This window comes from Grammomys surdaster, unplaced genomic scaffold (assembly GCF_004785775.1).
Source record: "Grammomys surdaster isolate TR1022 unplaced genomic scaffold, NIH_TR_1.0 125878, whole genome shotgun sequence".
NCBI classification, from domain to species: Eukaryota; Metazoa; Chordata; class Mammalia; order Rodentia; family Muridae; genus Grammomys; species Grammomys surdaster.
In genome coordinates, this window is record NW_021620703.1 from 3,501,856 (window position 1) to 3,524,059 (window position 22,204).

At 40.1% G+C, this 22,204-nt stretch overlaps 1 protein-coding gene across 1 annotated transcript in view; it reads left to right on the forward strand.

Moving 5' to 3' along the window:
- Slc2a13 (solute carrier family 2 member 13) overlaps positions 1 to 22,204 on the forward strand; it is a 296,488-nt gene that overhangs the window by 25,472 nt on the left and 248,812 nt on the right. The gene's annotated exons all lie outside the window — the stretch shown is intronic.

Genomic DNA, 22,204 nt, shown 5'->3' on the forward strand with positions numbered 1-22,204 from the left:
GAAGAAGTATTGTTTGGTTCTGGAGAGATGGCTTAGAGGTTAAGAACATTGTCTGCTCTTCCAGAGGATCAGTTCCCAGCACACATAATAGAGCTCACAACTGCATGATATGTACATGATACACAGAGATATACACAGACAAAGCAGCCATACACATATCATAAAGGGGGACAGAAGAGAAAGGATTTGTGTATGTCAACCTCTCATAGTGCAGACTTTTTTTCCTTGTTTATAATGTAGGAGATTCCTACTGTCTGGAGAATGTAGACTTAATCAAAGGTTGTCCACACCCCTGAGGTACATGAGGTGTGTACTAAATACTTGTGGAATAGATCATGGAGTTACTGAGGAGGAGAGAGAGTAGAAGGAAGGATATGAGAAAATTTTTCTACTGGAGACATCATTAGAGAAATGGTCATTTGAAGACTCACAAGCTTAAAACAACACGGCTTTTAATTTCAAAGTCAAAATGTCCTGTGACTTCATTTAATTTTTTTTTTTGACCAAGTGTCATGCAGCTGTGGCCTCAAACTCATTGTGTAGCTGAAGATGACCTTGAGTTTATGATCATCTTTATGCTTTGAGCTGTCACTGTTTGGAGCTCCTGATGCCCTTGAGTCCAAAGGCAAAGAAAGGAAATGATTGATGCAGACCACCAGGGGGAAGCTGGATCGCTTCTCCACAATAGAAGACAAAGAAGAATGTGTCTAAAGAACGGGAGCTGGGGTCCTCTAGGTATTACCATCTCCTGTGTTTAATGTCAGCGGAAAACTACAACCCCGTGCAGGAAGAATGGTGAATAGCCCAAGCCCTTTAGTTATGAAAGTGTGGGTTTTCTTCCAGTAAAGAATCAAGACCCCAAGAAGGACTTTCTGGGGAGAGAGGAAATATAAAATGAGTAGAAGAGGGTAGTTATAAATACCAGGTAAGGCTATGTCAGTAGTTATACATATAAGAATTGTAATTGATGTAAGTGTGTCTGTTCTGTTTTGTTTGGAGTATTCTTCTGCATGCATACACATTCATTAAACTGATAATTTTTGATCCCCTATTTCTTTACCATGCAATGCAACACTGATTGAGATGTCAGTAGTTAAATGCTATAAATCTGCAATGTGATATTTAAATTATGGGACACTGAAAGACTTAAGTACTCTTCACAGGACTCTGCCGTCTATTCTGAGTAAGGAGTACTGTGTTTGAGAATATATGCAGGACTATTTCATCACGTTAGGTGGAGTATGATCTTGTGCATAGATGTCAGGTTGACAGAGGGTTGGACTTGGATAGATAATATTGATTGTCAACTTTGATGGGATCTAGAAACCGAGGAGATGATCCTCTGGGCCTGTCTTTGAAGGATCAGCTGAAGTAGGGTAGCAGAGATAGGGAGATGGACCTGAACAGTGTGTAAGATCATTCTGTACACTGTGTGTCTTTACTGAACATAAAAGCAGAAAGCTGAGTGCAAGCATTCATAACTCTCTGCTTCCTGACTGTGGATACAATTCCACCAGCTGCCTCAAGCTCCTGCTGCCAGAAATTCTCCATGGTGGACTGTACCCTCAAATTATAAGCCCAAATAAATCCTTCCTTGGATAGTTTTGGTGAAATATTTTGTCTCAGGAGTGAAGAAAATAACTATCATCAGAATTTGGGATTTATAGATATTCACTACTAAGTCCAGTTTATTGACAGTTAATTGTAAAGTATTCTGTAGCTAGTTATTATGACTGTGAGGGACTAGAGAACAGAGTAAATGGGAAGATGAAGAGGCTGAGAGAAAGAGGGATAAAATAAAGATTTAGGAAGTAGTGTAGAAGTGTTACTTCAGAGACTTAGCATCACTTCTCAGGAGCCTTAGGGATGCCACCTACTGTAGAGTAGTGGTCCTCAAACTTCCTAATTCTGTGATCCTTTAATACAGTTCCTCATGTTGTAGTGACCCCAAGGATACAATAGTGTTCACTGCTACTTCATAACTGCAAGATTGCTATTGTTATGAATCAGTGTAAGTATCTGATATGCAAGGTATGCAGTCCCTGTGAAAGGGTCCTTAGATTCATAAAGGCGTCACACCCCACAGGTTGAGAACCAGTGCTATAGATGAACACACAAACCTGTTTCTCTAGGTTCCTTCCTCCTCCTTTCCCATCTCCCATTCTCCTTTGTCATGCTGGGAACTGAACTCTGGGTCTTTTGCTTGCTTAGCTTGTATTTTGCCCCTGAACTATACTCCTTGACTAACCTTAATGGTTATAAATTCATTCACGTTTAGCCTTTCAGTCTTCGATGACCCTTTCAGAACATGGAACTGCAAGCAGAGATGAGAAAAGTGTTTTCTGAGGCTAACACGGAATAACTGCCATCCCTTTAGGTTGGCCATTTGCCCAGAAAACATTACAGGGTTAGGTCACAGGAACAGGCCAGGGTCTGTCTTTGGGTTTGGAGGCAAAGCCTCATCTCATTTCCATTCTCCGTGTCCTGGAGCCTGAGTGTGCACTGGTCATGTTACTTTTGATTTTTCTGCTTATGAGTAAGAACAATGAGTTTCTTGTTTCTCCCCTTGGTGTGTAACTGATAAACCATGGCGACTGGAATGCTCTCCGATATTGATCTAGGAAAAAGCATTTGGTGTTGGTTCATTTGCCGGGCTGGAGCATCAACCCAGACCATGTAGGCTCCAGGCATGTTCTCTACCAGAAGCTATACCTTCAACTCTGCATGTAGTGTTTTAGGGCATCTTTCTTCTCCACAATGTGTTTTTTAACAAGTGTGGGGAAGATGGGATATTTTTTTCAATGGGACTGAAACCTGAGACTGTAAAACTTTTCCGTTGAAGGTCCGTTTTATTTCTCAGATCAGGTTGAATTCTGTTACACGATTCTCTTTCCCTTTAAAATAATTTTTGACAATCTCATATACATAAGATATTTTACCATATTTATCACCCATTATTCTCTCTTACTTCTGTCACACTACCTATGGACCCTTTCTTCCCACAGTTCATCCCTTTCACATATTTTTTTAAAAAAATAATACACTGAACTGAATTAGAGCTGCTATGTGTGCATGCGTATTGGGCAGCTTACTGAGTTGTGGGCAGGTTGCCAGTGGCTCTGTCACTGAAGATAAATGGCTCTCTTTCCTCCTTTAGCCATCTACACCAATGGCTCCTCAGGAGGAGTGGTTTTCATGTGGCCCTCCCTTTCTGCCTGGAATGTTGTTGACCAGTCCATCATTTGTGGGAGAGCCTTCTGCAGGTGTCATTAACTGCTGTGACTTCATGAGTGTAATAGCCTCATCAAGTCTGAAAGGCAGCAACAAACACCACTTCTTCTGTCCCTTCTTCTGTATTCTCTGAGCCTTGGGGAAGAGGAGTGATATAGGTGTCACCAGATATGAGTTTCTTCATTAACTATTACCCAGTGCAAGAATAGTTTTCTCTGACCAATGTCCAGAGCAGTACTAGTAGTCAATGGGTATAAACATACATATGGCAGTTTGACATGCAATGTAAAAAACAGTAATAGGTTCCCTACCCTTCTAGTTACCTTCAGTTGTTATATAAAAACACCATGACCAGAAGCAACTTGAGGAGGACAGGATTTCGTTTTCCTTATTGCATACAATCATGAATGAAAGTCAGGGCAGGGGCCTGGAGTCAGGAACTAACATGAGAACCATTGAGGCATGCTGCTTACTGACTTGCTCTCTCCATTTTTGCTTTTCTATATAACCAGGACTCTCTGTCCAGGGGTCGCACCACCTACAGTGAGCTGGGCTTTCTCACATCAATTAACTATCAAGAAAATGCCTCATAGACTTGTCCACAGTGCAATGTAATGGAGGCAGTTTCTCAGCAGAGGCTCACCTTCCTCTGTGACTTGAGTTGTGTCAAATTGACAAAAGAAGCAAACACCACACTTACTAGAGCCACACTTACTAGAGCCCATGAGCTCCCCAAACGTAAGCTTTTGATCAGGTTTATAGTGCTGGGCATAGGCACTCATTCCATCCTGTGAAGCAGCCCTCAAATCTAACTAGGAAGCCACTGGTTACCTCCATTACAGGAATGCTACCATCACACAGCCTGGGCATGTGTTGCTTGGCAGCTTGGATGAGATCAATTCCAGCTTTGCTTCTTTACATTTTACAACCATAATGAGTGGTGTCCTCAGTTATATGATCTACCAATAGCAATAGTCTATATTGCTTTGGGGAAGCTTTTGGGGTCTCTCTGAACACAATTTGGAGGTATCCCACTCCTAGTGTTGGAATTTTTATTTACTAAGCCATTAGCTTCAGGGAGAAGTATTATATACCTGTGAAAGTAGGATATCTATATTTAAACCCATTTATTCATATCTATCTATCTATCTATCTATCTATCTATCTATCTATCTATTGAGTGCTTGCTTGCATATTTGTGTGTGTGTGTGTACACGCTGGGTCATTTGTTTGCTTAGCTTGCACAGCTCAGCCTATGCCTGCTTGGTGTCCATGAAGGCCAGAAGAGGTCATCAGATCTCCTGAAATTGGAATTACAGGCAGCGGTGAGCTACTGTGTGGTGCTGGGAACTGAACCCAGCTACTCTGCAACAGCAGCAAGTCCTCTTTAATTGCTAAACAATCTCACTAGTCCCTTCATTCTATTTTTAAATTTAAAATTAAAATCTAGTAGGCTACCATGCAGCTTTTTCATACATCTTTCCTATGGGTAACCTTCTCTTCCTCCAATCCCTACCTAAGCCTTTCCAATCATAGTATCTCCCCACCCCTTCCTCTCCTCTAGTCCTAAACCCACTCCACACTTAAAAACATTCCACTACTGTTAACCTCTACTCTTCTACCACATGTGTTCTAATACCTTCTTTCCCACTTAAGACCTTTGCTATTTCTAGTCAGTAAGACACCCCAGATTACATAGATGAACCTAAACATTTGACCACAGCATCCACATAGGAGAGATGATATGAGGCATTTGTGTAGTTACTTTTTGGTTACTGTGATAAATACCCAGACAACAGCAACTTATAGCGAGCAGATATTTATTTTCGCTTATAGTTCGAGAGGGATAGAGTCCATCATGGTGGGAAAGGCATGCCAACAGGCAGAGAGAGCATAACAACAAGAGCAGAAATCTGACTGATCACCTTTTCATCTGCATACAGGAATCAGAGAGAGCAGGTAGTGGGGGCAGGCTGTAATCACTCAAACCTTTCCCTGGTGAAGTACTTCCTCCAACAAGGTTTCACCTCCAAAGCGCCACCAACTGGATGCTAAGTGTTCAGATACTTGAGTCTCTTAGGAGCTATCTCATTAAAACCACCATACCGGGTTACCTCATTCAGTACAATATTTTCCATTTCTGTGAGGAGATTCATTCAAACTGGGTTGCCTCATTTAGTATAGTGTTTTCCATTTCTATGTTTCATCGTGTAAATGCAGTTTTTAAACTTTTTGTAACAGTTGAGCATAATTCGTTATCCATTCATTAGCTGATGGACATCTAGGCTGACTGTATTTCCTAACTGCTATGACTGGAAGCAGCATGAACATGGATGTACAAGTGTCTCTGTTGTAGACCATAGTAGTTGTACCAACTTACACCCCACTGTATCCTTATTTGCACTTGGGAGTCAATGTTCTTACCTGTCTTTTTTGACTAATTGTTTTCTTTTTTTTTAAGATATTATTCTGAGGTTACATAGAATCTCAAAGTAGGTTTCATTAGGCATTTGCTTGATGCCTAATGGTGCTGAGCAGTTTAATATTTATTAGCCGTTTGCATTTCTTCTTTTGAGAAATCTCTATCCAAGTCTGTAACCCGTGGTTTGATTGGGTTGTTTGTACTTTATTGAATAAGAATTGAGAAAGTGGACAGCCTTTTTCTTGCTTACAATTTTAGTGGAAATACTTTGAGTTTTTCCTCCTTCAATACAATAGATTTGCCAAGTGTTGCCTTTACTATGTTGAGATATGTTTCTTTTATTCTGAGTGTTTTCAGGACTTTTATCCTAAAAGGATGCTGGATTTTGTAAGCCCCTTTTTCTTCTTCTATCAAGATTACTGCGTGATTTCTGTCCTTGCCTAATTATGTATTTTATAACATCTGTTAATATACACATATCTAGCCATCCCTTCCTCTTTTGAATGAAGCCAACTTGAACACAGTGAATGATCCTCTTGAGATTTTCTTGAATTCAATTTACACTGTCATGTTATTTTATTTATATCAGGTTAAAAAATCAATACTAGCATCATATTCTTTTTTTCATGGTTAATAAATCTTATATTTGATTTCATGAGTAGATAAAAATGAAAGTATATGGAATTCTAAATCCTGTTCTGTGGTTTCACTTTTAGCCTATAAGTGCCTTTGAATTCGTTTTGATCCCTGTAAAGTAAAGAAATATGATAAAGTATGATAACGCTTCTTCTGTTAAACACTTCATTGGACAAACAAAAGGAAATATACTCTGATTTCTGTGTTGTCTACTTAGTCTTCACTATGAAGCGAACTCAGAAAATGGTGGACCACATATTTGCTAGAGGTTAGCTCCTTCCCGATGCCACCTAGATACAAATCATAGGAAGACAAGGATATGTTAAATGCTAGTCTCCCAGCTGTCATCTCCTGACCCTGATGGGCTGCAGAAGCAGGCAGACACAGCTGGAGCAAGTCTTTGTCAGCATGGGCTCAGGCCACAGATCTCTAACCCTTAATCCTTGGCTGCAGTGATGGCAGCAGTGATGTTATAGAGCTTAGCCCTGGGGTCTGAAAGTCTTAGCTCTGAAAACTCAAAAACTTTCTGGAACTCACTTGGAGACCAGAACCTGTGGATTCCCCTCTGCCTTCCCACAGATTTTTTTTCTTTCTTTACATCGTTTTCCATTTCTGTTCTTCCAGTTTCTGTTTTCCTATCCTGCCGTAACTTGAGCTGTTTCAGGTTTCCTTCAACTATGAGGCATGTGGCTGCATGGTGTCTTTCAGCCCTCAGTTGTCATTGCAGAACTCAGTAAGCCTTCAAGAGCTAGGTTTCCTCTCAGGCTGGTTCATCCAGGTGTGGGTAGCACAGGCTGGTTTGCCATAGCTAACCAGATGAGGTTTCAGGAGTCACTGGGAAGTATTAGGCCCATGACAGTGCTGGGTTATATAAAACCTTCTTCATTTGATACAGGACCCTGTACCCTGCAGAAGTTGCCTACTAAAGCACGAAATACGAGTATCAATTCATGAACCTAATGTAACCTCTAACCCCGTTCACTGCTGTAACTCTTTCTGTGCCTGTTGCTACTCCTGTATGCCCACTGGCCCACCCAGGAGCCTACATTTTATGGTTGCAATCATGGGAGACATCACTGGAGAACATCTATATAACCAAAAGAGTATTTGTTCTAATCTCAGTCATTGATGTGGTCAATCACAGGCGTTCCTCCACTAGAGGAAGGGCTCCCCTCTGGTTAAGATGGAGATGGTTATCTTTGGTAGTGATCGTAAAATAGCAGGAGGCAACCTGATTTAACCAGGAACAAGGACTGTTAGTGAGCTGCTGTCTTTTGGACGGTGGATTTAAGGGATCTGCGATGAATTCAAGATAGCTGGTGCCGGCTAGAATGCTGTCTTGCTATTTGACTGACAGTTCTTTTGCTCAGGCAATTTTGGACCAGCAAGAGAGAATCCAATAGCTACTTATTAGGGAGTCAGAACGCCCCATTTCCTGTGTCTGTTCATGTACTAGAAAATGAATATCAGAAGGCGAGTAGAATGCAGAAAAGCTTTTAGAGTTTATCTTGAGGCACGTTCTTGCTATATAGCTTTGTCTTACCTGGAACTTCCTGTGTAGACTAGGCTGGCCTTGAATGTGTACTGATTCTCCTGCCTCTGACTTCCTAGTGCAGGAGTGACCCCATGTCTGTCCCAAAGCATTTATTGATGTTAATAGCAGATTTTTACCAGTACTCAACACCTGCCCAGTGCACAGGGAGGTGTGGATCTCCCTCCTCTGTCTCAGTGGTATCATATACACACTAGTGTTCAGTGGATGGCACAGACTCACGATAGTGTACATTTTAAACTTGGTCCTGTTCAGAGGAGGAGAAGCAATGCATAATGTCTTTCTTGTTACTTATATTTACTCTAGAACATTGACCTGTAATAGACTACTGTTTCTCTTCCTTGTTCTGTTGTTAATCCACTGTGCATAGTGTTCACTTCCAAAGGCCTGACAGAGGTACAGTTTTGTAATTTGAGCAAGGTGAGTGAACCAGTCTTCCTTGTTGGCTGTTGGCTTCTTATGATTTAAGCTGAAGAGTGAATTCTCTGAAAGAGTGGTCTTTCAATGGAAAATAGTTGCATTAAAATGTGATATTATGATTTCTTAGTTCAGGCAATCTAAGCCAACTAACAATTTCAAAAATGATTATCCAGTAGCACAAATAAAATATTTGAGCACCTAGCTTAATAGTTTGAATTGTATGTAAGAGCAAGATTTGAGATTGTACTTTTTACATACTTCTGCAATTGGCTACACTTAAATATATTTCTAATGACCAGTTGGTCAAATATCCAGTATTAAAAAGAGCATATATGGTTGAGTTGCCTATAATGTGCATTTTTGCATTATGTATGTGACTGTTGCCTATGAAGGCCAGAAGAAGTGGTCAGATCCCCTGGAGCTGGAGTTATAGATGGTTGTGAGCTGCTATGTGGGTGTTGGCAATTCAGCTTGAGCAACAGGGCTTTTAACCACCTAAACATCTCCATAGTCTCCCAGATATCCAGTATTTTAAGCCAAGTACTTATTGTTAGAAATATTATTGGAAAGCTTTTTATTACCTTCCCGATCTATATTTATATCTGTACTGCATATAACAAAGGGAATTTGCTCTGTGTATGAGGTATTGAAGACTAAATCTAGGCTTTGTTCATACTAGGCAAGCACACTACTGCTAAATTATCTCTAGCCCAAAAATTGCATTTCAGAAAGTAATAAATAATAAAAAATAATAATGGACACCATCAGTTGCTGGTTATAATAGCATCAAACTTCTGTACCTTTCTGTTTTATAGATGCATATGTGTGTATACATATGTGTGTATATATACACATATAATATACACATACACACATATATATATACACACACACACACAAATTCACTGGTAACACTTCTGTAAATAATTCAGAACATGGCTAAAATCTCTAAGAAACTGATATGTAGGTGGGTAGGTAGGTTGGGGAAATTAGAGTACTGTAGAATAGCATCCGTGATTCAGAAAATTTAGTGTTTGTATTGGTTTAGTATTTCTTACCCGACATTTAAAGGACTAGAAGGATTTGATTTTTTTTTTTGTAGTTTGAAATATTTACTTAAACATCAGAATATCTTGGGGATGGAAATACAAAATGTATCCATTTTAAAATAAATCTTATATTCACTGGTGTTTACAATAGTTGGCAAGCTTGTGTTTTGATCAACAGATCATGTGATGTTAGATGTGTAGTGTTCTACCTGGAATACCTTGTTGCCACTCCAAAAGATTTGGAATTTGAAGTTTTGAATTAGGGATGCCCTAGTTTTTATAGTAACTGGCCTTCTAATAATATATTCTGTGTTTATAGCCTAATAGTAATCTGATTAACGAGCCGCACCGTGTTCTTCTTATGCCTTTCTGAGGTAATGAGTTCTCATTATTTCACTTATAATCTTGGTATTTGGGAGCCTGCATTCTTGTATTTGTTTATGAACTACCCCTTAAGACAGGAGCCACAGTGATGCCATTTTATTTTTAAAGTTCATAAAAGCAGTTTGAAAGCGATCATATATAATAAGTAAAGAACATCAAAGAATTGAGGATACACAGTAATGATTTAATATGAAGCCAGGTGATTAAACCCAAAATGTGAAAAACCATAGCAATGGAATAATGTGTGACTGATGTCTTACCAGAAAAAAAAAAGGGCTAAAACGGCAAAAAATTAAGGAACTTGACAACACAGGGTATTTGTTGAGTATATAAGAAAACCAAGGAAAGGAACTGCTTTCTGTAGGAGCTGAACAACCCTTTGTCCCTTTCAACCAACCCTAATTAATTCATATACTCTGTGTTTCCATGGTAGCATGATAGCATATGTAGATGTCTGTAGTTTAGCAGTTGCTAATCGATTAAAATTAAAAGATCTTATTACAGAAATGTCAACTGCTGTGTTGAAGAACACAACCTAGGAGACTTCTATTTCTTCTCCTTCCTTTTTGAATTCATTTTACATCCTGTTGCTTGACACATGGTAAGGTTCACCGGGATTTTAGGTAAATTCGTATTTCACCTTATTAGGAGAGAAGTAATTTTATTACTGAACACCAGGGAAAGTGTTACTTATAAATACTGAATAAGTATAAATGTAGTGTTCTTTCACTAAACTATATATACAGTTTTTATATAGTATTTCTGTTGGTGGATACCATGGAGCATTTGCAATCTTTGGTAATTTGACTTTCTGCTCATTTTCTTTCAGTTTTCCTTGATCTTTCTCTTGAAATGATAGTAATTCATTCTATTCACAATTAATTTGTTTTTGTTTCTATTTCACTATTAAATATATGATGTTACATACGAGGCTAATCATTAATGAGAAATATAAAGGTATAATAGACTGTTTTCCATCTAAGTATTGATAAACATGACGGGTTTTGAGGAGCTTGCTCAGAGGAGCTAAGCTAATGTAATTGAAAGGTTTCATTTGAAAATGTAAGATGCATTACCTTGTTATTCTTGTATTCCCCAAGTTCCTATACAGGTAGAGGAAGTAGGGCAAGTGACTGGAGCTTTCATGAGGAAAAGTTAGACTTGTTTGTTTGTTTAGTTGGTTGGTTGACTGGTTGGTTTTTGAGGTCTCTCAGTGTAGCCCTGGCTGGTCCAAGACTTGCTATATAGCATGGAACTCAGAACCCTTCTGCCCCTGCCTACCAAATGCTGGATTAATTGTGTGTGCCACTAAGTCCACAGAGGATGAAATTCAAAGTCTGTTTCACTACTCATTTTTAGCATGGTGCTGGATGTCTCAGAACAATTAGTGAAGAGAAAGAAGGCTGTCTAAGTAGGAAATGAGGAAGTTAAATTGTCTTTGTTTATCTGTTGAATTTCTGTTGCTGTGGTAAGCATCATGACCAAGACAACTTATCGAAGAAAGTTTATTTAGACTTAAAGTACCAGAAAGTGTTAGAGTCCATGATAGTCACGAAGCATGGCAGCGAGTGGCAGGCAGGATGGCCTGAAAAGGATGCCAGGAACTCAAATCCTCAACCACAACTATAAAGCTGAGAGGGCAAACTGGAAATGGCTCGAGGCTGTTAATCTCAAAGCTCACCTCCAGTGACAACCTTCCCTCAGGAAGGTCGCATCACCTAAACCTTCCCAAACAGTGTCACCAAGTGGAAAATATTGGGAGACTAGAGAGGACATCTCTCTGTAAGGGTAACTGTTAGAACTGATAAACCGGTGGTTTCAGGAAACAAGATCACCATGTAAAAGTCAGAACCATATTTATATGCCAGTGATGAACTTATTAGGAAATTATTAAGAATGTAATACCATCCTCATTAGCTTCAAAAACCAAACAAACAGTACTCTTAGAATTACTTTAACCAGTGAAGTGAGTTTTCATTACTAAACAGTGAGAAATCTGCATAAGGGAAATCAAGACTCCCCGAAACACAAACAGCAAAAGCAAGTGTAGGTGAATATGATAATAGCAAATGGAGTTTATGCATAGTATAGCAGAAAAGCTACAGAAACACACCAACTGCCAACTACCCTCTTAACTAGCCGTTAGAACCCAGAGTTTATAAAGAACTGAACACCCCTTCATAGCTAGCAACAAAATTCTGAATAAGAAAGTTTAAAAATGAAAATGAATTCAATATATGGTTCTCAAAAAAAAGCCCATACACATAATCATGTATATTGAAAGGTCTGGACATTATTATTCAGGGTACTGCAGATTGAAAGCACTGAAAATTTCATATTGTGTTAGAAGAGATATCAGAATGACAAAAAAATCCTACTAGGTATTCAAATAAATGAAAACTCATAAGATTTATGTGGAATCTAAATTAAAATAAGAATTATAATGAATGTTATAGAGATTGTTTTAAAAACTAAAATAGAATTAGCCATACATGGAGGTATATGTCTATGGGGGGGACACAAATTTAGTCTAGCCTTGGCTACATGAAACACTGTTAACAAACTACAAAATAGTACTATATGATTCAGTTGTCCTGCTATGGGGTGTGTGTGTGTGTGTGTGCGCGCGCGCGTGTGTGTGTGGTGTATATTAGTGTTCTGTAGAGAAACAGAACTTATAGAATGAATCTACATATATTAATGAGGACATACTATAGAAGTTTACAGGGTGTAGTCTGGTAGTCCAACAATGGCGATTTTCTGATAGAAAGTTCCAGAATCTGGTAGTTGTTTAGTCCATGGAGCTGGATGTTTCAGCTGACTTATACAGCCTGTGCTGGAATCCTGACCAATTGTGTTGCAATACCAGTGAAGGATACTTTAACAACAGGATTGACGAACCTGCCATTCAGAGTGATGTAAGTGGGGAAAAGGCAAAAGCTGCTCTCTTCCATTTCCTTTTCTGTAGGCTGCCATCAGGTGTGGCCCAGATTGAGGGTGGGTCTTCTGACCTCAGATGATCTAAATTTAGGGAAGTTCTTCAGGAGATCTTTACACCTCAAATGACCCAATGAAGAGAGCCTTTCATAACTGTATCCTGCTACTTGGCTTTTAATTGATTCCAGATGTAGTCAAGTTGACAACCAAGATTAACCATCATAAGTTTATTCTTGTCAATGTTAACTTAATATACAGTAATACCGTCTTATGTCATGATTAACTTGCAAAGGAAACCAGTAACTAGGTCATATGTATGCCTAACACGATCTAACTATAACATGTACAATTGTAAATGCCTTATATACTTAATCAGGCCATAATTATGCCTAACATGATATAACTCTCCCACATAGAACTGCAAATGCATTTTATATTTTAGAACACGTAGCAGTTTCTCCCAAGGGACATTATTTCCGTGCCTCTTAGCTTAAGTATGATAATCACTGATATTATCTCAATTGACACTGTTTTCCATAACAAAGATATGGAGGAAAGAAAACACAAATATCTGCTTAGTATTTGTATGTACAAAATATGACAGAAACACACATGTCAGTTTTAATCTTTGTTTCTGCAACTAGTCATGTGACCTTATATGATGTTTATAACTACTTTCCCCTAATACCCATCTTAAGTTTTCTCCACCTTCATCAAGCACCTCATCAGCACCACCACCCCTTTTGTTTTCCTAGAAGAGTGATTCATACCTTCATTCCTGAATGGTCTGTGCCCTTTGTCATCCTGCATGGATTGGTCTGTTGTAGTTGTAATGTCCCATTGACTTTAATCAAAGGGCATGGTATCAACAAAAGACCCTGTCCCCCAAAAATCTTCTGAACCTCAAACAGAATCTTTCCTACCTCCATTGTGGGAGAAGCAACCCTGTTTCTCCACTGATAATCTGGATTAATCAACCTCCTAACACTGTTATTTCCTTTCTTAGCCTGTTGGCTTAAGGGTATAAGAAGCCCAACATGGCCAGGAGGAAGTCAGAGCTTCCAGTTCAATGGAATGTTGTTGTATTTCTAGCCTGAAGTATTCTTCCATCTGGAACCAAAACTTTTGGGCCAGCAGAATTTAAGATCAAGCGAACAAGAATTGAAAACTTTTCTGGTGGGTCAGTAGGGATGAGAATGAAGAGAACCATTCCCACTTCTGCCCCTTGACCCCTGACTCATGAATGGTGGTTAGGGGAAAAACATTTGCCATCTACCATACACTGATTTAAAGTGTATACTGTTTTCTGGAGAACCTTGTCATAGCTCCCCCTCATATGACCACCCAATTGGCACTGTAAGTGAATCTTCAAAAGACAATTCCACTGTTTTGTCAGGCCAGCAGCTTCAGGATGGTAGAGAACATGGTAAGACCAGTGGACTCCAAGAGTGTGAAACCACTATGGGTCTCCTCTGGCTATGAAGTGAGTTTCTTAGTCAGAAGTGATGAGGTATAGAATACCATTGTAGTGGATAAGACATTCTGCAAGTTCTCAGACTGCAGTTTTGGCAGATAAATCATTATGTTCAGGTAAGGCAAATCCATAACTAGAATAAGTATCTATTCTAGTAAGGACAAAACATTGCTCTTTCTAAAAAAAAAAAAAAAGCATGGTCTAATGTAGAAAACCTACCACTAGATCACTGGCTGGTCAACCCAGAGAATGGTGTCATATGGAAGTTCAGTGTCAGTTTTTGCTTCTAGCTGACGTGGCACTCTGAAATACCCAGGTCAGCCTTGGTGACTTGATGTCCATGTTGTTCAGCCCATGCATAATCTTCATCTTTACCATTATAGCTACTTTGTTCATAGGTCCATTGACAATGACAGAAGTGGGTAGCAAAATAGCGTGACTATACTTAAGACAGGTCATCTGATCTAAATGGTTATTGAATTCTTCTTCTCAAGTCACCTTTTGATGAATATTTATGTGGGACGTAGTATCTTCACATGCTTCACCCATTCAAAAAGATGTATTCCTATACTTCTTATACAAATGTCTTCTGCAACAATTTTCCAATCATTCTGTGTCTAAGTCCCTGAACATCCTGCCAATCTATGTTTCTGAGCCCCAAATCAGTAACCAATAGCCCATCTCACCATTTCTCTTCCAAATAAAATATAGGTCTATGTGTATTGCCTGACGTTCTGCCCACTGCAATGATTTCCCTTCTCTGGTGTCTTTCAAGGTTGTCCCAGAAAGAGACTATAATGTTATGCTGTCCAATTCTGTGTGGTATCTGAATATTGTGCAGAACTATCAGTAAACTAGGCCCTAGTCAACTCTACCTCAGTCAGTCAAACATACTGTACTCCCATGAGGTGGTGGGTGAATGCTTGGGAGCAGATGGCATTGTAATAGGATAGAAAACAGAGACTTGAGTAATTTCTTCATGTAACTTGCTTGTATCCTCAGGCCTTTCTAGGGTCCAAATATGTATATACATATGTGATTTTGTATACACATATTCTCATTGACAGTGGATTGTTGCTGCACACCTCCAAGTTTATGGCTTGGCAGGTCACATCATACTTAGCTCATGATGGGCAGCTTGAGTAGCATCTTAACTTGTTGGCCCATTGAAAAATGTTTAGTTTCCATCAAGTCCCCCTAGCAGGCAAATAATCAAAACCCAAATAGGCCCACTAAGCATTGTGCTTCTTTCTTGGTAATAGGAGGGGCCAGGTGTGATAAGTTATTCTTTACCTTATGAGGAATGCTTCAACATGCCCCATACCAGCATTGAACTCTTAGAAACTACCCTGAGGTCAAAGGCTGAGTTTTGGTTGGAGTATTTGTCATCTGCTAATGCACCAGTTCAAAGTGTTTGCTACCCCCGGATTACATTGTCATGTGTTTAAAGAATGGTCAACACCAAGACTCCTCAATTTCTTCCACAAAATAGAAGCAAAAGGAACATTGCCTAATTTTTTTTATGAAGCCACAATTACCCTGATATGTAAGCTACATAAACACCTAAAAAAAGAAAGAAAATTCCAGACCAACTTCTCTTATGAGCATAGATGCAGAATTTCTCAATAAAATGTGTGCAAACTGAATACAAGAACACACTGAAAAGATCATCCACCATGATCAAGTCGTCTTCATCCCAGACATGCACAGACAGTTCAGTGTGCATAAATTGATTAATGCAATCCAGCATGTAAACAGACTGAAAGGCAAAAACCACATGTTCACCTCATTAGATGCATAAAGGGCCTTGAAAAAAATCTAACACACCTTCATGATAAAAGTCTTGGAGAAATGAGGGGTAGAAGAGATATACTCAATATAATATATGCTATTTATTACAAGCTCATGGCTAACATGAAACTAAGGTTGTCCGCCTTCTCCTTACTCATTAAGTATAGTGCTAGAAATCTTAGCTAGAGCAATAAAACAGCTGAAGGAGAGCAAGGGAGTACAAATAGGAAAAGGCATCAGAAAATGGTACCTGTCAGATTGGTTGGCTATATGAAGAAGGCAAATAGATCCATACTTAGGACACAGCACAAAACTTCAGATGAATGAATATCCTTAATAAAAGGCCAGACACATGGAATCTGAAAGAAGAGAAAGTGTAGAATAGTCTTGAACTCATTGGCCCAGGAAAAGACCTTCTGAACAGGACACTGATAGCACAGGCACTAAGAACAATTAACACACGAGACCTCTTGAACCTGAAAAGCATTTATATGACAAAGGACACCACCATTTATACAAAGAGGCAGGCTACAAATTGGGAAAAGGTCTTTACCAATTACAAATCCTATAGAGGACTGATATGGTTTGTGTGCATGTGTGTGCATGTAAAACAGAACAACCCCCCCCAAACAAAAACCAAACAAACAAAAAACACTGAACATTAAGAAAACAACTCAATTTGAAATGGGATACAGATCGAAACAGTTCTCAAAAGAAGAAACACGCATTGCTGAAAAGCACTTGAAGAAGTGTTCAACATCTTTAGTCATGAGGGAAATACAGATCAAAACTACTCTGTGTTTTTATCTTACACCGGTCAGAATGGCTACAATCAATAATTCAAATGACCTTCCATGAGGGTAAGGATGTGCAGAACACTCATCCATTGCTGGTGGGAGTGCAAACTTAGACAGCCACTGTTGAAATTAGTTCCTCATGAAGCTTGGAATAGATTTACTTCAAGACCCAGCTATACCACTCTTGGGCATATATCCAAAGAATGCTTCATTCTACTTCAGAGAGGCTTGCTCAACAATTTTCATGGCTGCTGTATTCATAATAGGCAGAAACTGGAAATAGACTAGATTTCTGTCATCTGATGATTTAATAAAGAGAATGCGGTACAACACAGTGGAATATTACTCAGCTGTTGAACGCAAACAAACATGAAATTGTCAGTGGCACCTGGTGGAGCTCCAACCTGTAGGAAAATAAGGGGCCACAGCAGTGGGGGTGGAGGTCCCAGAGACTTTCCATGCGGCTGGTCCCACATACAGGAGAAGGTCTAAGGTTCCAGAGGCTGGAGGCAGCGGTGGTGGCAGGCCCCAATGACACGAGGAAGTCCTTGGTTCCAGAAAGGTTTATTTTCATGGTGGATGGTAGATGGATCTGGAAGTACCCTCCCACACACACCCCGTGAAACTCAGGGCAGTCCTGAGTTAATTAGAGAGGGAGAAAGAGGGAAGTTCTGGGAAGAATGCTTAATTTGCTCTGCCCTCTGGCCTTCATGAGAATGTAAATCCCTAGGGCCTGAGGCCTGTGGTCACACCCTCTACCTGTGCACTTTGGGAGGGGCTGTAATGGCCTACGTGACTGAACAATGTAGATCTATGGAGACGAGATTGCGCGTCAGGACTCTGGGTTCTGGGGACGTGGCCGAACGCCTGCCGTTTCTCACTTAGAGTCTTGGGGTTCCAGACCCATGTCCAGCCATGAACCAGGATACCCTTATGCAGTCCCACACCAATCTAGAGGTCATAGTGTTGCCAGTGCTTCCATAGCCTTCCCACTTTATTGTCTCCAATTGAGGCCACGGCAGCTGCTGCAGCAGCTGCAGACCAGTCCTGTATGCCCTGCCTGTAAGCTGTTCAACAACCTGAACCAGGGACGGAGGACCTCAGAGAACTTGGACTCCTGCTGCAAATGCCTTATGCAACTGTTGAACAAGGATGCATGCTGCAAGGTGCACACTAGGTGTGCATGGGTAGATAACTTCTACACCATGGAGACACTGACTTCAGGAGCCATCTGTAGTTGTTCCTGCACTTCTCCATCCTCCTCACTCAACCTCTGTGAGAATGAGGAGAAGATGGAAAAGAAGCAAGCACCCAGCTCCTTAAGCTGTAGTCCGTAGTGGATCTCCTAGAGGGTTCCCTCCACAGTATGGACCTGATGCAACTATAAACTTACATCTACAGTGTGGTGTCCTAGATGAGTATGCTGGAGGAGAACATCAAGGCCAATGGGAGATGGGAGCATAAGACAAAGAGTGTGCCACTTCAGTGAACAGCTGAAGAGCTATGGGAACCAGTTGGCCATCACGATGAGCAGAAAGAAGGAGTGGTCTAGCCTGGGCCTCCAGCTGCTGCAGAGGGATGCAGCTTCTGTTTCTATCCCTAACCTAGCCTCCAGCCCTGAAAGCAAGGTTCAGGACACAGCTGGTGGAAAAAGTAAAGGCCTCAACAAATATGGCAGCATATAGAAGAACTTCTCAGACATAGGTCTTGAAAAGCCTTCTATGGAGAAACTGTGGAAGACAGGTAGGATCAAGAGCAGGGTACCCTGGTCCACAGTCATGCCATGGGTCCTGGCCTAGCAACAGACACTGATCTAATGATTCCTCTCAGGAAGCCAGACAAGAAGCATGAGGCCATGACTGATAATATCCTCAGGGGCACTTCCTGGCTAGAGAAGTCACCATACAAGGTGAAGACCAAGCTTCCAGAACCTAACTTCCACACATGAACTCAAGCTCTAGACTTCAAAAGGGGCCAACATGGCTCTTGACATCTCCATCTCTACCTCCGCAATCACAACCCCAACTCCTGTCACCATTCTCTGAACCAATGAGGTACCTTTGCACCTAGAAGTCCCCAGACAAATCAGGGAGGACAGCTGTGAGAGCACCCTCCAGGCTGTGGACCATAATTATAGGACTGTCATGAGGGGGCCTGGGTGAAGGAGCTCAGAGCTATAGATGACAGGATCTACATCGCTAACTGCTACTATTGAAACATCCTGGTGGAGTTTCACAACCTAGAAATATTCAGACTAAGTCAATGGAGTCCCATGTACAAAATACCCCACAGGCCGTGTAAAAGCATGCCTTCTACTGCAACCATGCCTTCACCAAGAATATAATCATATAACCTCAACCAGTGCTTTGTGGCTTTATTGGCAGCGCTGCCCCATGTGATCTATGAGGATAACACACCTTAGACATGACTTGGTGTCTTAGTTAAGGTTTCTATTCCTGCACAAAACATCATGACCAAGAAGCAAGTTGGGGAGGAAAGGGTTTATTCAGCTTACACTTCCACACTGCTGTTCATCACCAAAGGAAGTCAGGACTGGAACTCAAACAGGTCAGGAAGCAGGAGCTGATGCAGAGGCCATGGAAGGATGTTACTTAACTGGCTTGCTCGGCTTGTTTTCTTATAGAACCCAGGACTACCAGCCCAGGGATGGCCCCACCCACAATGGGCCCTCCCACCCTTGATCACTAATTGAGAAGATGTCTTACAGCTGGATCTCATGGAGGCATCTCCTCAAGGGAGGCTCCTTTCTCTGTGATAACTCTAGCTTGTGTCAAGTTGACACAAAACTAGCCAGTAGTACACTTGGCTTCTCAGTTTTGACATGCCAGTTAGAAATGAGCAATGGAGAAAGAAGAGGTTCCTACAATATGACCATATTGAGAAATGGAACAAAATACTCTCAAGTTCATTTTTGGAGTACTGAATTATGCTCTAAGCTTAAATTAGGGGAGGGGGCAAGCTATGTACTTAGCAAGGTGTGATCTTCTTGGCCATTGTTTTCTTGTTTTGAGGTGGTCTAAAAAAGCCCCTTTTTATGTTGTCCATGGCTTGAGGGCCTCAGTCAGGAGAGAGCTCTGTTCTTAAGGTTTATTCTTCCTGGAATTCAAGGTGACTCCTTAAGAAACGTTACAGACAGTGATTTATTGCTGTGCCTCCAGCTTAAGTACAGAAGACAGTCGTTACAAAATCATGATACAGATGCCAAAGCTTTTGTTTATCTTGTGGATTCAAGTGAAAGATTAAAGATTTTAGCAAAAGCAACTTCTAAGCATCTGTCACTTAATAGTGTAGTGCATACTAAGTTTCTATTTTAAAGTTGCTCTAGTATTTAGACATACAATAATATACTTGAACAGTGTTTTAGCTTTTTCTCTTTTTCTTTCTGTCTTTTTTTTTAATGGCTCTTATTATTCCCAGGCTGTCTGAACCTGACCTCAAGTGATCAGTCCTTCTCTCTAGCCTCCTGAGTAGTGGGTCACAGGTATACTTTACCATGCAAGCCTTTGCTCTTCTCTTCTTTTTAAAATGAAGCATCCCTACTCAACTCTAATTCCAATGCTATTTATAGGCATGGTATGCTGCAGGCTCACACTCCCAGCACTGTGGAGGAGGCCTCTGAGTTCAAGGCCATGAAAAATGCAGAGTCTTTCTGGTCCACATGATCAGAGCCTGTTTTAAAAACAAAACATTTAAACAAAACCGAACCAGGGCCTCGTGTTACAAATGTACGATCCTGACACTTGCAAGTCTGAGACCTGAGAATCACCAAGAGGTCGACACTAGGCTGGGCTCTGCTGGGAGATCCTATCTCACAATCCAATAAATGAAGCCAACCAATCCCAGTGATATCATGAAAGAGAGGCCACTTGATGTTTGCATGTAAGACACCCGCAAACATGCTTGGGGTGGGGAAGAGATGAAGATTAAAAAGAAGAGTAATAATATGCTTGTAGCACAATCTTTATTTTACAAAGTTTACAATTTTATCATCTATAATAATAAATTATTTTCTCTTTCAGAATTACAAAAAATGTTTTCTCGTATTGGTGTACTGGCTAGAACTTTTCCCATTGAGAAATAGAATATTGTCTATGCTTGATTTGTTCTTGCTGGCTCGTAACACACTCTAATCGGCTTATGCTAAATTCTTGTGTTGGCTATGTATTTTTAATAAGCCCTTTTATATTTTAAGAGCATTTAAAAGTCATGAATGGATACTGAATTTTATTTAGCACATTGCATGTCTGTTTATAGAATGTATTTCTTTCAGATCTTAATAATGCTTTAGTTACATTCCTTGTTGCTGTGGGGGAAATATCCAACAAGGTCCAATTTCAGACAGTGGGGGATACATTCTGCTGGTTTACAGTTCAAAGGAAGGATACCATTGTGGTGGGGGAGATATGGCAACAGGCAGAGATGATATCACGATATCACGGCAGGAGGGGGAGGCCAGGTGGTCACACTGCATCCACAGTCAGGGACTTAGAAGGAGATAGAGAAGGGCTATAAAACCTTGAGGCTCACCCTTAGTGATACACCTCATCCAGTGAAGCGCTCACTCCTAAAAGTTCCATGTCTTTTCACTGTTGTCAGTTGGAAGTATTTCACATTCAAACCACTTGAAATAATTAAAGATATTGTTTTGGGATATTAAACTGGTATCAATATGCTTTGATATACATATATATGTCTACATACACATATGTATATAGACATATATACATATAAATATGTGTGTATAGACATATGTGTGTACATACACATATACGCAGTGCTGGGGAACCAATTCTAGGGCCTTGTGCATTCATGGTAAATACTTTTCTATTGAGCTACTAAACCAAAATACAATATGATTTTCTGTAGTGATATGTTTCTAGATTTGTTTGGACTTGTGTTTTAGATTTTTTTAAAAAAAAATCTTTATATTATTAAGAGTCTTATGTTGGCATATTCCAGGTGAACATGTCAAGAACTTTGAAGGGCCTGAGATTTTATTCTCTGTGGAAACCAGAATGTTAATCTGCTATAGTTTTGTAGATATGAATAGAATTCAAAGGATATTTGTAATTGTTTCCTGTGCCCCAATTCCCATAGAAATAATGTTTTCACCACAAGAGGTTGAATTGTAGTGGAAAAGCTCAAATAATCCATTTTTTGGAGAAAATATCTCATTATGTTATCCTGACTGGGATGGAACTACTGTGTAGACCAGGTTTTCCTTAAATTTGACATCATCCTTCTGCCTCTGCTTTTAAGAACACTATTAAGCCTGGCCGATAAAAATCAAACCAAACCAAACCAAACCCAATCCAACCCAACCAACCAACCAACCAAACAAACAAACAAACAAACAAATAAAAACAGAACGTAACAGCAACAACAAATGTTTAAAGGACAATAAATAAACCTTTTATAAGCAGGAGAGATATAGTGTCTGAATCATGAAGGGTGTTTTAGAGACCACTTTTAGTTCTGGAAAGAGGCACT